This window comes from Fulmarus glacialis, unplaced genomic scaffold (genome assembly GCF_000690835.1).
Source record: "Fulmarus glacialis isolate BGI_N327 unplaced genomic scaffold, ASM69083v1 scaffold31148, whole genome shotgun sequence".
Classification (NCBI taxonomy): Eukaryota; Metazoa; Chordata; class Aves; order Procellariiformes; family Procellariidae; genus Fulmarus; species Fulmarus glacialis.
In genome coordinates, this window is record NW_009226836.1 from 1 (window position 1) to 7,585 (window position 7,585).

A 7,585-nucleotide genomic window follows, 5' to 3' on the forward strand; every position below is an offset into this window, starting at 1 on the left:
AATATTTTTTTAAAAATGTTTATGTATAAATGTATATTTTTTATTTTCACTCACTTGAGAGGGACACTAGAGCCTGAGCAATGGGGAACAGCGAGAGGAAACTTCAAAAGATCCCAAATGGGATAGGGGATAAACGAAGTTCAAAGTCCAGTCTTCTAGAAAGGTTTCTCAGGAGTCCAAGACAACAGCTCCTGCATTTGTTTGTGTGAATCAGCTTTGCAGATACTTGCAAAGCCCAATCTGACAGGAACAGGTTTGGATCATCCCAGACTGGTTTTCTGTTAGAAGACAGTGACATGAGTTCTTCAAGAGCTGTGTGAAATTTGTTTCTTGTACACTAGATGAATGATTCCTATTCAGTGCTGGTTACACGTTCCTATGATAGCCATGGCAAAGCGGAGCTGACCAGTACCGAGAGAACATTTGATGTCCAGAAGCTGTCTTAGGAGATAACAAATATGATCAGGCAATTACAAGTGATAGTTTGTAACTATTTGAGATGCCACCACTCAAGTGAAACCTGACAAATAGCTATGTGTGTGCCTCCAGTCCGCAGTGAAATATGTTAGCCCATATACTTAGCTCGTGTGTGGACTCAGAGCTTGCATCTAGTCATATAAGACAACTTCTCAGTTTAATCCAGTGCCACCATTTGCAGTCATCTTACGGATGATCTACGTATCTTAGGGATGAGTCTTCTGCTGCATGCAACCCTTTGCTCCAAGGATTGCTCAAACTAGCAAGACAGCCCTCTTCTACAGCATTTGCAGGCAACAACCTGCTACGACCATGTGTAAGAGCACCGTCTGGTGCTCCCACAACAAGAGCATCTCTTTTCTTGCAACCTGTATGCAATAAGGAAATGGAGCCTCCGGAACCAAATGCTGCTTGCAGTTTTGCACCATCCGTCTGGCCAGGCAGGAACAGGGAATCATGACTGATTCCTCCTGGTGCAGCTGAGAACAGAGCCTGCTCCTCTCAGTTTTAAGAAGTGGAAAGTCCTGTACATATAAAACTAACCAAGCCACTGCTACTACCTGCTTCACTTGTATCAAAAGAGTCTTATCACATCCACCACCCCACTTAGGTTCATCTCCTAGCTGCCGTGTCTTTTCCACAGGCATTAGTATCCAGGACAAAGTTCCCTACCTTTAATTGTGCCAGCAATAGACGCTCCTCGCTGCATGAACTCTAGCTCTTTGGGTTTTTCCCCCCTTCTCCTTTCAGGAGTTTGTTGCATTATCTGCTGGAACAAATGTTCCATGGGGAACACTGGGATTTGTCATGTCCCTTCTGCTCCATTCTCCAGGAATTTGAAGTGCATTTTACTTATTTTGCCTGTTCTGAAAATATGGGGTTGTTTTATTTTGCCCATAAAGACCCTTGCACACTAAGGGGACCTCAGAGATAAAAAAAAAAGGCTTAACACTCAACAAGAAAGCACAAACTCTTGCTAGCAAATCATGGCATCGTGGTGGAACAATTGCTTACTCCCTTTGATGACAAGAAGTCAGCTACGAGCCACTGATTCAAGTGAAACCTTTGCCCCAAAACTGTGCAGACCAGAAGGTGGCAAAGTCAGGATAAGAGCTCAGGAATTTTTGACTTCTGGCCATATTCAGACACGCTTTGGGAAGCACTCCAGTGTAACACGTATTTTGAGGGAATGAATCATGAGAAAGACAAGGGAAAAATGACCTATGCTGTGTTACGCTAATGTTTCAGTTCTTTCCAGAAGCCTGGGATGCTGTGATATCTTTAAGGAGACTTCATTTCTTGATAATTCTTAAATCTGTCTGAGATCTGTCAGGGTTACTTTCTTGGCACTAGAAGCCCATTTTACCCACCCAGCTTATTTGGTAGGGGTGCAAAATAGAGATAAACTCCTTGCTTCATTCTTTTTTCTCTAACAGAAGTCTCAACAATTTATTTAGTTAAAGCTGGATGAGGTAACCCATGCCAGCCCTCACTTAGGGACGGGTATTGAACAAACCGATAGAAGTACAAGGTGTCATTCATCAGCCTCACGCTTGCTATGAGGCATTAGGTTTTACTTTTGCTGGATTCTTGGCTTTAAATCATGCTTCCATTATCTGTTTGCTGTGATTTAGCAAGGAAAAAACTTCAAAGCCCAGCCCAAATATTCAAGAGGACTTGGGCAGCCACAGCTAGAAGTAGGTCCTAAAACCAGCTAACCACAGCTGTGGCTAATCTGCTTTGACATTCCAGCACAAACAGTATTTGCAAAACATCCAACAGTTTAACCCACAGTTTGTCAGAGCCCAGGCCTTAAATTTCCATCAGTTACCAGCAATAGATTAAGGCTGGCTCTGATGGATTGGTTGATCTGTTCCACAAGATCAGCACTAAAAACAGCAGGTGATGGATGGAAACTGGTTCATCTGCTCCCTTCTTCATGAAATTTAAAATTGCAAGTGAACAAGAACAGACTCCAAAAAGAACATTTTTCATCTTTCAACAGAGGTCATCTGCTCTCTCCACATAGAAGAGAAAAATCTTTTCTCTAGATACTTTTAAACACGTGCTGTGAGCTAGAAGTACTCAGACAGGACAGGGGCGGTGGGATGCGCACATGAAGACCAGCAATGGGTGGTTTTCTCACTTGACAGCTGTATAACCAACCTACTTGACTTTTGCAGCATAACGCAAATTTCAGATCTAACACTTAAGCAAATAATAATGACAATAATTAGCAGAAATACTTGAGAGCCTCTGCCTGAATAAACCCATATCCACACTTAGTCTGGAGTGGATTTAAGGTCTCGAGAAATGTGGGACCTTCCTCATAAGAGGATCATCCCTGCGCAGGATCTGCTGAGAGCGGAGTTTGAGGTTAATGCTCCACCTCTTTACAGAGAAAACAGGAGACTGGAAAGGCTTTAGCAGGAAGGAAGTCATTGAACCTATGCAAACTGTGAGGTTGTCTTAATAGGGTTAACAAAGCTTCGTATGCTTATAGAGATGTGCATGGAGAGAACGAGGTTTTTAAGGTTATTAACCCTAATAGCTGGTTTGTTGGGATTAGCATGCAGCAGAGAACTGTGATTTCTGTACATTGTGTGTATCTGTTCAGAAATCCTGGAGCATTTCAGAGAGAGGACCACACTGAGATTTGAACGGCTCATTCAGGCTGAGCCAGAGAGGATTCCTAATTCCTCCCCTGTTGTGTCCCAGTTAAGTGGTGCGTTGGCTCAGCCTTTAGCAGAGGAACTCGCTGAGGCCGGAGGGTCAGTGCAGCCGGGAAATAATCTTGCCCTGCAGCAATGGGCTGTTTGACATAGTTCATCAGCCATTCCTTCACACGCAACGACAGCATAGCAATGACTTGCTTCCACTGTTTCCTCTCCTTTAAAATAGTGTGTTTTTATTCCAGGGACTGCCTCCTTTCTAACCTCATTAAAAAAGTTTCAGCTCAGGCTGTGAGGTGAAGCATCTTCCCAGAAAGTATTGGGAACAATCAACCCAGGAGGGGGCCATATATCCTTTAAATTGACTGTTGGACTGGAGCACCTACTATTTACCATCCACATGACAATGCTGTTAGCCGAAATCTTTTAGGATGACTCTCAGTACTAAGGCACGGCTTTCTAAGCAAGCACTGAAGTCTAGACAGGTCTTCTCATGTGTGTGTTTGACAGGACACTTAAAATTTAGCTGGAATTTTTGTTTGCTTGATGTAAGCCTTCTGTACATACAAAGTACACTGTTATGATTACACCTAGTCACAGACACAGAGGAGTCGGGGGTAGCTATGCTGAGATCCTGAGGGTGCTCCTCCAGCCCTGCCCAGGAGCTTCCAGGGAGCTGCAGTGGGGTTTTACTATTGCTTCGTCCAGCAATGCTGAGCACAGGGCACAAAAGAAGAGCAGAGACAGACAAATTGCAATAACACACAGCCTACAGGCTAGCAAAAAGCCTCGCCTACAGCAGGGAGAGGTTTCCCCAGCATCCATACAGTTTCAGAGAACATCCATAAAATAGCCAAGCTGCTAAATCCTCAATGGCAGAGACAAGAAAGAAACAATCAAATTACTTCATTCTTTTTCTTAATCAGGAAGCAAAATTACAATTGGAAGTGTTACTCACCAAGCAGAAGAAGCCAGGAAAACAACACCTACCTCTCCAGGACCAGGTGATCTTGTCCTGCATAATACAAAAGGGCAGGTGCATGCTGGGCACTGAGCCCCTATAGGAAGGCACCTAACGAGCACAATTAAATATAAACTAGGTAACTGTGGAAGGGAATGGTTGCTGCTAGGGAAAAGCAGTCTTTATAAGCACGGGTAAATGTTGGCTGAAAACTCCAATATCTTTTCTTAGCATAGATTCATTTTCTTTTACTCAATGTATTAAGAGTCGGGCAGAAGATCAAGCTAAGCTTCCTATTAGACCTAGCTCTATTCTCTTTCTCTTAACTTTTCAGTTAAGAAAACAAAAAAGAGAAAGGATAAGACTGGAGAATGGAAATTTCATGGGCAACAACAGCTTTGATGGGCATGAAGTGAAGACAGGAAAAAGCTGAAAAGATGAAGTGTAACACTGTGGGTCTTCTGCTTTCTGAGTCCCTAGTTGATAGTACCTGGTCAGAGGATTCTGCCTTTTCTTTTCTGCAAGCTTTTCTCCCTAAAACCCGTCTTCCCAAATATTTTCTCTTTGTTACAAATGAAACAAGGAGGAAGCTGATTCACAGAACTGCAGGTGCCTCTTTTCTGGTGGGGTCAGTACAACCAGAAGCCCCAGAGGAGGGACAGGCACCAAGGAGAAAGCACTTAAGTTCCTAGGGATGGGCTGCATGAAAGAAAATAGGTCATACTTCAAAGAAATGGGTGAATTTACAGCAGGAAAGAACAGACTCTGAGCCCCTGTGCTTGTGGCTCAGCATGAAGTTAGAACTGGGGGGTTGCTAACACAAACAGAAAATTACCATTGCTTTCACTGCATCTCATCAAGGTGACAAGCATCAGCCTGCTTTTCAGCAGCACCATCAAAGGAATAAAGTTGGGAGCATCTCTCGGCCCCGACAGCCTGCTGCGCCTCTGCGTGTGTTTACTGCAGGGATAATGACTCCTTGTCAGGACTAATTCTGTAACGGGAGTGACAACCATTTAGGTGCCGAGTGGTGTCATTAGATGTGGCTTGCATGCTCTCCAAGCTACTTTTGCTTGCAATTCATGCCATGTTGTCTTTCAAGATGCGCAGGAGTGGATGGGGGGAGAAGGGAGCGTAGTGGGTTATTTATTCCCAAACCTTTCTAACAGTGTTTGGGCAGTGGCAAGTTACTGCAGGCTCAAGGAATCACTTGGGGAGGCATGGAGAAGAGAAGCATGTGCATGAGGAGCGAGGAAGCAACCCCAAATCGACTCTTCATTACAATGTGCAGGTCCCTGATCTCCCCCATGTTCCTCTGAGCATCTGCACATGTCAATGAACAAGCAACTGCCTTCGGTGGGAAGCGAGCTCTTTTTCTGCACAGCAACACTTACGATTTCTCACACATCCAGAGAACTGCTGGATCCATATTTTCATATCACTCTTGTGTTACTTTTTTAGACCTAACAGTACAAATTTGTCCAGGGTTTCCCTCCTGGAATGGCAGAGGAGGGTACTGTTAAGTCCATTGCAAATATACTTTTTGACTGATAGTTTAAAAAAATTTATATTCTGAAGTAAGTTGTCCCCTGGTCAAATATTCATCACTTATCATTATTCACCTTGGAAAATAAAGGCTGTGGTAGCTCTCAGATACTCACGTTTTAGTGGTTGGCAAGACTTTTTCTTAACAAGAGCTTGACTTTGATCAAGGGTAAAAAAAATTGGGAAGCAGAGCAAGCTGTTGTTTTAGCTGGAAATGCAGTTGTGCTTTTCTTTTCTTGGGTCCAATCTCTGGCTCTCAGAGAAGCAGCATACCAGCGCGGGATTTGCCAGAATAACAGTCTTTCCATGTCATCTGGACTGGCACAAGCTTTGCACTTGTCGTCTTGTCACTGGGATAACCAGGTTTGCTCTTCCTTTGGACAGAAAGAAACCAGTATAATGGGAGAAGCGGAAAGGGTAAAACCCATCCAAACCCTGAAGCAGCCTGAGCAGGACCCCCTTGGCTTAGTCTGAAGCAATGCTCACCGCAGGTTGGCATCGCCCACTCTAACGCTGCTGTGTGACCAGCAAAAATCCACTTGGTCACAGCAGTGGGAGAGTTTCTGTGTCCCGACCGCAGGTGTCAGCATCAATGCCCAGTTGAGTCTTTGCCGTCTATCGGGCAGCTAATTTGTTCTGACAACAAATGAAGACGTTTCCTCCTCTCCCCTCATGGTTAGCCATTCCTTAAAATAATTTTTTTTTCAACAGTCACGCTGCAAAATGGCTAAAATGAGTTGAAATATCTGAATTGATTTGGGGAAGATGGTTAATCACATTTAGTTGTATGACACGTTTGAGCCCTGGTGCAGTGATATGGTCTTATGAATCATGTTCCCACGGGATATGAAGGAGTTGCACCAGTTTTATATAATAACATGCATTTGGACAATAAATCCCCCATGTATTTTACCTGGATGGCTCTACAGACTCCTGCAAACACTGTACCTGCTGATTTTTTTTTATATTTTGGGGGGATATTTGGATTAATTTGCACATACAGTTAGCGTGGCTGATGTCAACAGGAGCTATTCTTAGCAGAGGGCAGGCAGGCTGGGATTTTAAATAAATACACATATGTTAGACAGAATTCATGTCAGCCAAATATTTCAACTCTAGTCTTGGCAAAAAACAAAAGGCAGCAGCAGATTATTATTTTTTTAGTTGTCAGATGAAAGTTAGAGTTGTACAGTGCTGAAGGTAAAGGGAGGAAGAGAGAGGTGCTGGGCTATCTCAGCAGACCCACGTTTTCACTAGGCAATAATATTTTATGGTGCTGACATGCTGTGGACAGAAACCTGAGGGCAAGTCAGCCCTGTGAGGGGAAGGACGTGTCTGAGGGATGTGGAGTGTGAGGTCCACGTTACTGTGAGTGCTGACATGTGTGATGGATGGGCAAGAAGTTCAAGTAAGTGTAATGATGGATTATGAAAGCTGTCTCGACTGTGGGAAGAAGAATTGCCCAGGTGCTGAAAGGAAAAACATCCAGGGTGCCGCAGGGAATGAAACCCTTTATTTGAGCCACGCCAAAAGACTGTGTTTAGGATCTGCATGTCAGAGAGACTCTGCGTTGTCCAATTTCTTTTCTGTCTCCTGGAAGGTGAATGATTTACTGACCTTGAGTCTAACACTGCGCCTTGTGAGCGGCGCACAGCCTTCCCTGTTCCCCCGCTCTTCGTGCAGGTCTTTTACCTTTAAGATACCTTTTCATACATAATCCAGGAATCACATTTTAATTCAGTACAAAATAACAGTTTTATGCTACTGCATAACGTAACAGGGGCTGAGGCAGGTGGTAACTCTATTGCAGGGTACTTGCGAACATGCAGGTGAGGAAGAAACACGTTTATTTATTTATCTATTCATTTATTTATGTCTCAAGAGCTGAAAGACAGGGCTTTGCTGTCCTAGGCACTGTGAAAACATGTAG